This window comes from Mytilus trossulus, chromosome 14, assembly GCF_036588685.1.
Source record: "Mytilus trossulus isolate FHL-02 chromosome 14, PNRI_Mtr1.1.1.hap1, whole genome shotgun sequence".
Classification (NCBI taxonomy): Eukaryota; Metazoa; Mollusca; class Bivalvia; order Mytilida; family Mytilidae; genus Mytilus; species Mytilus trossulus.
In genome coordinates, this window is record NC_086386.1 from 46694327 (window position 1) to 46701753 (window position 7427).

Sequence of the window (7427 nt, forward strand, 5' to 3'; positions counted from 1 at the left end):
AGCGAAACAGTAATGAGAGCATCATCAGTAACGACTATTCGAATCATGACTCGTGCAAGTTCGTGTTTCATTGCATCAACAACATGCACCATGATTATATTGTCAGCCTCTTAATGTGAACATGGTGATAAACTTGAAATACATCTCGAGGTAGATAAGATAGAATATCCTGAGCATTTGTTATAAGAAGCAAATGCTGCATTTAGAGAAAGGGAATACACAGACGAATCCAGAGTCAAAAAAAAATCCTCAAAATTGTCAAAGTTTTCTGAGAGATGACGAAAATAAGAAAGAATGTTTTAGTTTTCATTCGCAACAGCTTGCTCAATATATTTTGAGGAAAAGGTAGCTGTAGCAACAATTGCTCATGATGTTCTGTGTTATCCTCCACATGATGATGTTTCAAGCATAGCACCATGCTCACACGAAGAGGCAGACACTTGAATCAAGATGCAAGTGTCTGATGCAGTAAAACACAAACTTAACTGAGTCATGACTCGAACAGTCGATACTGATGTTGCTGTCATTGCTGTTTCGCTATTCAGTGACATAGGGGCAGACGAACTTTGGCTTGCATTTCAAAATGGGCAAAGCTTCTGATATATACCTATCCATGACCTGTCAAATACACGAAGTAATGAGTGATTACACGTGTGACTCTGTCATTTAGAATGATGATAGATCGGTCAACATCACCAGATATGGATTTGACAATGTCATTGATAGAACGATACGTGGTTTTGTTGTAAGATCGAACAAACTTATAAGATGGGGTTAACGAAGCAAGAAATCATGTGTTTTTGGAAGAGGAAATACTTATTGAGGCTATTCCAACGACGGTCTAGTCTTTTTCAGCAAGTAAAACGTGCAATATACCATGGCGGGTGCGAATGAGTAGCAAGCTTGGTATTGGTTCCTATGCTAACTAGTACAGACGCTTATGAAAGACGAAGGGAAAAATATGATCCATTGGAACACTTTTGGACAACACTTTTCTCTTCATCCTATCAGGAGCTTGTACGTTATAGATGTAAGAAACAATACCACGATCTTTTTAAAGGAGTAGGTCCGGTAAGGGTCGATTTTGGCCTCAAATTTCAGGTTCATCTAATGAAAGATTTTGGACACTTTATAAACACTTAAGTGTCTATTTCAATTGATTCAATTGTTATATGTGAAAAATTTTAGCTGATTAAGTCATTAAAAACCCTCCGATTCAAGCAAAAATATAAAAAATCTATCAAATATGCAAAAATTCGTCACTTTTCAGATGTTTTTTGTCAAAAATGAAAGTGGCCGCATCCGTGTTCATCCTCAACCTTTATATATGTCATGTATTATCATGAAATACAACTTACATTTCAATATTATGAATGAAAACGAATGCGGCCACTTTCATTTGAGACGGACACCGTCTAACATTTAACCAAAATGCTAAAATTGTGAAGATTTCAGTTATTTAGCATGACTTATTGATGTTAGTACCTGAAATATGTGCATTGTATTGTCAAAAACAGACCATATTTGTGTAGCAGAACCATTCTACTTTCCAATAAATAGCTAAAGGATTACATTTTCACAATTTTGCAAAACTGCTATATTTTGGGGCCAAAATGTGGTCTTACTGATCCTTTGGAAAAAAAAGCTCTCCGACTGTGTATTTGCGGCCATACATTTGTCACTCTAAATATGGTTAAGAACTTTAGTGATTTTATTTTGTTTTAATCAATCTATCCAAAACTCTACATCAAAGTAATGGATTGAGGACTCATCTTTGTAATTTACGCCATATTAAGTTTGTTTAGCCGAAGTGTTAATTTTTATATTTAAACATATAGAGCTGAATAGAATTTAATTTAGTGGTTTTGAGGATGACTTAAAGCCAAAAATTCAATGACCAGCTAAAAAAACATATTTTCTTTCCATTTTGAAAAAAAGTTGAATATTAAAATGAAAAATTATCAATATGCCTATGTCCGCCATATTGGATATCACCGGAAGTAAGGGTTTTAAAGACGTGTATCTTATACACTGTATCCATAAGAAGCACCAAAGAAAGATTATTGCACAATATAAAGATAGTTGCAGTACTTTAAAACACATTTCAATTACTCTCCCTAAAAATAATCCTATTTTAGTACAATGTCAGCCATGTTGGATTTTACCGGAAGAAGGGAATTTCAAGACACTAATCTATATCATATATCCAATAATAGTACATAACAAAGGTTTGTACCAAACATTATGATGGTAACATGTTTATTACAGCTTGTCAACTACTAGCTTTCGATATTGGGCTACTTTAAGTATGATGTCCGCAATTTTGGATTTTACTGGAAGTGAGACATTTTTTTCAAATGCCTACCTATTTGAAATAAAGGAAAAATAATTGAGGAAGATCTATGCCAAACTTCATGCTGGTAGCAGGATGTGCACAATTCTTCACAAAGCCGCTGACTATAGTCAACAAAAGAAACGATACACGACTTTTTTTAAATTTCAAGATGAAGTTTTCCGTTTATAGTACCAATATTGAAGGTAGTAATACTAACCGACCATGGAAATATAAATTCGTTTAAAAAAATTATGTTCTGCTTTCGTGACGTTGTTTGGCGAGTTTAAATTTTTTGACAAAATTAACATAAAACGACAAGTGAAAAAACAGAAGTTCCAACTAATGATGCCAACCTCTCATTTAAAGGTTAAGACATTGTTTGCCATCAATTCTTTTTAACAAATCATACAGTTTCTTTGTTTATTTGTAAAACAAAGTCCGGCCCCACAAGAAACCGTTAAAATGTATACATACCCGAGGGTATCACCAGCCAAGTAGTCAGCACTTCGGTGTTGACATGAATATCAATAATGTGGTCATTTTGATAAATTTCCTGTTTACAAAACTTTGTCGAAAAACTAAAGATTTTTCTTATCCAAGGCATAGATTACCATAGCCGTATTTGGCACAACTTTTTGGAATTTCGGATCCTCAATGCTCTTCAACTTTGTACTTGTTTGGCTTTATAAATATTTTGATATGAGCGTCACTGATGAATCTTATATAGACGAAACGCGTGTCTGGCGTACTAAATTATAATCCTGGTATCTTTGATAACTATATATTATCCATTGATTTACCATAGACAGTATGTGTAAAGTGAAATTTAAAAAAAACCGGTAACAATCTTAAAACTAATCCGAAAGGTTCCAAAGTGTGTTGTTTTCATATATAAAGCATTGATTTTAGACGAAAACATTTTTTTCTTTTTTTGCATTTCTGAGTTTTCAAAAAACACTTTTTTTACCAAAAATTAAAAATTATTTTTTTTTTTTAGAAAATTGTGTTTCAATTTTTTATCTAGCTCTCCGCAAAAATAATTTGCACCCTATGATCTTTTACACGGAATTTTGTTACTGCCGACAGGTTTAGATTTTCATTATCATATGTGCATACATTGCAAATGAAAGCTTTTTTAAATAGTGTATCTCATATTGGTTTTATATAAAATGCTTTTTGATAAATTTTATTCCAAAGAAGTGTATCGTTTCTTTTGATGACTTGTATATAAAAACCAAATTTTGGTACAATTATTGCTTATTTAACATATTAACATTGAATATTATGCAGGTAGAATGAAATATGTCTACAGTATGATTGGTTTTAATAATTTAGAAATTATCTATAGAACATAAGTATCAACATTTGTAATTATTTATAAATCACAATTTAATTGGTTTATATCAACATACCCACATATTTGTTTTTATAAAAGAATTTACATGTATATACCCAAATGTTTAATTATTTTATATTTATATACCCTAATTTGGTTTTTGTTATAATATGTGTAACTTGAAACAACAGTATATTTTAGGAAGAGAAATAAAGATAAAGTTATATCATGTATATTAATTGGTCATGATTTGTAAAAATTAGAATTTTTGGCCCCACCCCCAAATTTCATTTAACTTGTCATGTTGTAAGTCTATACCATAGACCTTCTGAAAATAATTAAATTTTGGGTCTAGCTCGTTTATTCTGTTGCCTAGCAACCAATATAATGGCGGAGTTAAACTCATCAAATATGATTATTATACAGCTTTTATATATCTATATTTGAAATTAAACCTGTTTTAAGCATGTTGTGAACTTTACACTTGTACATATTACATAATTAAATGCATATTTTTGCCAAATTCACTGTTGTTTCTCCCTAGCAACACATCTGTGCCCATGGCAACTGCAATTTGTTTTCTATTTTACAAGATTTAATTTCAAATATTTTGCAACAGACATGCAATTTAAGATGCAAATTGTAAAACTCCAAAGTAAATGTTAAGGGGAAAAGCAATATTGAAACATCAAAAAACAAAACAAAACACCAAGTATTGCTGATATATACAGAATGTGCATCTAGTGCTGGGTGGAGTCTCACTTATTAGCGACAAGAAGAATAATATAAAGACAAGAACACATATATAGCGCTAAAAAATCTTAATATTAAATATCTTAAATAAATAGATACAGACACATGCATTAAAGGGTGTTTTTAAATGCCTGTGTATTTCAATTACAGTAGTTATGTTTTAGGTAGGGGTTGGGGTTGAAAAGGGGGGGGGGGGCTTTTATTTACAAGGTGATAGAACGTGCTTCTGAAATAGTTGACCTTTTTAAGCTTGAAATAAGTAAAAAGTTAAGAAAACTATCAGCTATATATGATTAGGACACTAAAGTTCCCATAACTTCTTTGACTGTCAACTTGTTTGGTGTTCCCGCTGTGTCCATATTATTGATGTATGTGCCTGTTCCAAGTCAGGAGCCTGTAATTCAGTGGTTGTCGTTTGATTATGTGTTACATATTTGTTTTTCGTTATTTTTTTACATAAATAAGGCCGTTAGTTTTCTCGTTTGAATTGTTTTACATTGTCTTATCGGAGCCTTTTATAGCTGACTATGCGGTATGGGCTTTGCTCATTGTTGAAGGCCATACAGTGACCTATAGTTGTTAATGTTTGTGTCATTTTGGTCTTTTGTGGATAGTTGTCTCATTGGCAATCATACCACATCTTCTTTTTTATACTTTATCAACTAATATTTTTCTTTTGACACTGAGGTATTCCGCTTTTACATAAAACCACATGAAACCAAATTGTTATGGGAAAAGGAAATTTTTTTTCCTACGCAGAATATGAAAAGGTATATATTTTGAAAATGTAAAACAGGGTGAGGTAACAAAACAGCAGCACCCCTATCAATTAAGTATTGAAGTAAACCCCAACACCACCCCTCTAGACATATGTAGAGGATCGTTAGGGTTGACTTTTCGAAATTCATCTTATTTTCATTATCTATTTCAGACGTCCAGATTTATAACCATATCATTCTATAGCATTAAAAAACTGGTACATGCTACTATATCTCAAATAAATCTGTATTCTTAAAAAATTTCTATATTCATTATATTTGTTTTATTGTAGTTCTTGTCAAGTTTACTAGTTTATCTTTCACATTCACTTATCTTAGTGTCGTATGACTTGGTTTGTGATTAAAATCATGACAATATTTATTTTATATACATCAAAATAGTTGAAAACAAGAACGTGTCTTTTAATAGTACATGGATGCCCAAATCACATGACTAACAAAGGCCAGATAATCCTGAATTAGGACAGGCGCAAAAATAGGCGATGTACACATGCTATTTTTAGATCTTAAACCCCCTCTCCCTTTACCTGTCTTTTGATCCATAGTTATTTATAGATTTACTAAATAGATATACCATTTTATACATGCATGCTCACACATATATTTTTGTATTATATTGCTATAAATGTAAAATGGAGAAGACTTCATAAGTCTGTTTGACTTGTGTCTTATCCAATTTGTACTTTAACAAATAAAATATGTTTAAACTAAACTTGTAGCCAAAGAAGAAAAAAAACACACAGCAATACGCACAGTAATACTTAGTTCAAAATAAGTCTGAGTCTGATGTCAGATTAAACAACCTTGACCGAAAACTTAAACCTGAGGTGGGACACAAGGACGATCGGATGAACAGACAAATGGACCACAGACCAGAAAACATAATGCCCACAAATGGGGCGTAACAACAAAACTGGGTCCATTTTTAAAATTACACTTTAGTTTTACACATGGTTATAAAACTATTCAAAACATAACCTTTAAAAAGGTAACAGACATGTCAGTTGCTTACAGACCTGAGGCACTTGTTTCTATCAAGGGAAGGTCAAATAGCCATATATATATTATGCATGTATGTACGGATATATGGATAGTCTACCATATATGCCGTTTCTGTTCTCTTACCATCAAATTTTCTAGAACTTGTTCTCTATTCTCATTACCATCAAAGACACATGCAATTGGAATATAGGTAGTTTCATTCTCAAAATTAATTTCGTGTTTCTTGCCAATTATGTGAATTTAAGCAAAAAATCTTTTAAAATTCCCCCCCCCCCCCCCCACCTTTTCCTAACATAGATCATGGATCCGACCCTAATACCAGAGAGAGAGAGAAGATTGCCCCTTCAAACACCAGATTTTGAATTGATAATAAGCAGAATCTGAAACATAAGAAATGTACAGATGTTGTTATATATTGGTCTATCTAAAATTCCACAATTAAAAAAAATGTTCTCAAAGTTGTTATTGACTCCCTTACACAACGGAATTTTTAAAGACATTTACCGAGATATACTTATGGAAATAATATTAGGGAATACATGTTACATTCATAACCCAAAAAATAAAGTTCCTATAGGCATAAGAATGTATAAACTAAACTTTTTCAGATGAATATGTCCAATTTGAACGGCATATTTCAGCTTTTTATTGCTCCGATTGGCTATGAAAAATATAAAATAAACTATCGCACCAACCTTGCACCAAAAAAATATTTTTTCCAAAGTTTGATCTGTATGAACTTGTCAAAATGTTCAAATTTCTATTTGGTGCAAGCATGGTGCGGTGGTCAAAAATTAGAAAAACCATCCAAATTTCTGTATTTTTGCTTATTTTCCCAATTATGACGTCATTTGCACCTGCCATTGTGACGTCATTTAACATTTTTTTGTTAGATAAAAACATTTTTTTAAAATCATTGACTCATATTCTAATAATTTAAGGAGAAAAATCTGCTCTGTTCGAATTTTTATTATCTTGTAAATCTGGGGCCATTTAAGGCCATTATAGCCCCTACTCCTTTAAGACCCGATTCAAAATGTTTAAAATATGTCAATCCATACTGAGAAAAAAACATGTCGAGAATATGTCGAAAAATTTCCGGTCAGTATTCAAATTTCAAGAGTTTCTTGAGAAAATTTCATACACATTTCACATCAATCAGAATTTGTCCAGAAAAATTAAGACACAAGGCATACTTTTTGAGAATGTCGAGTAATATTTT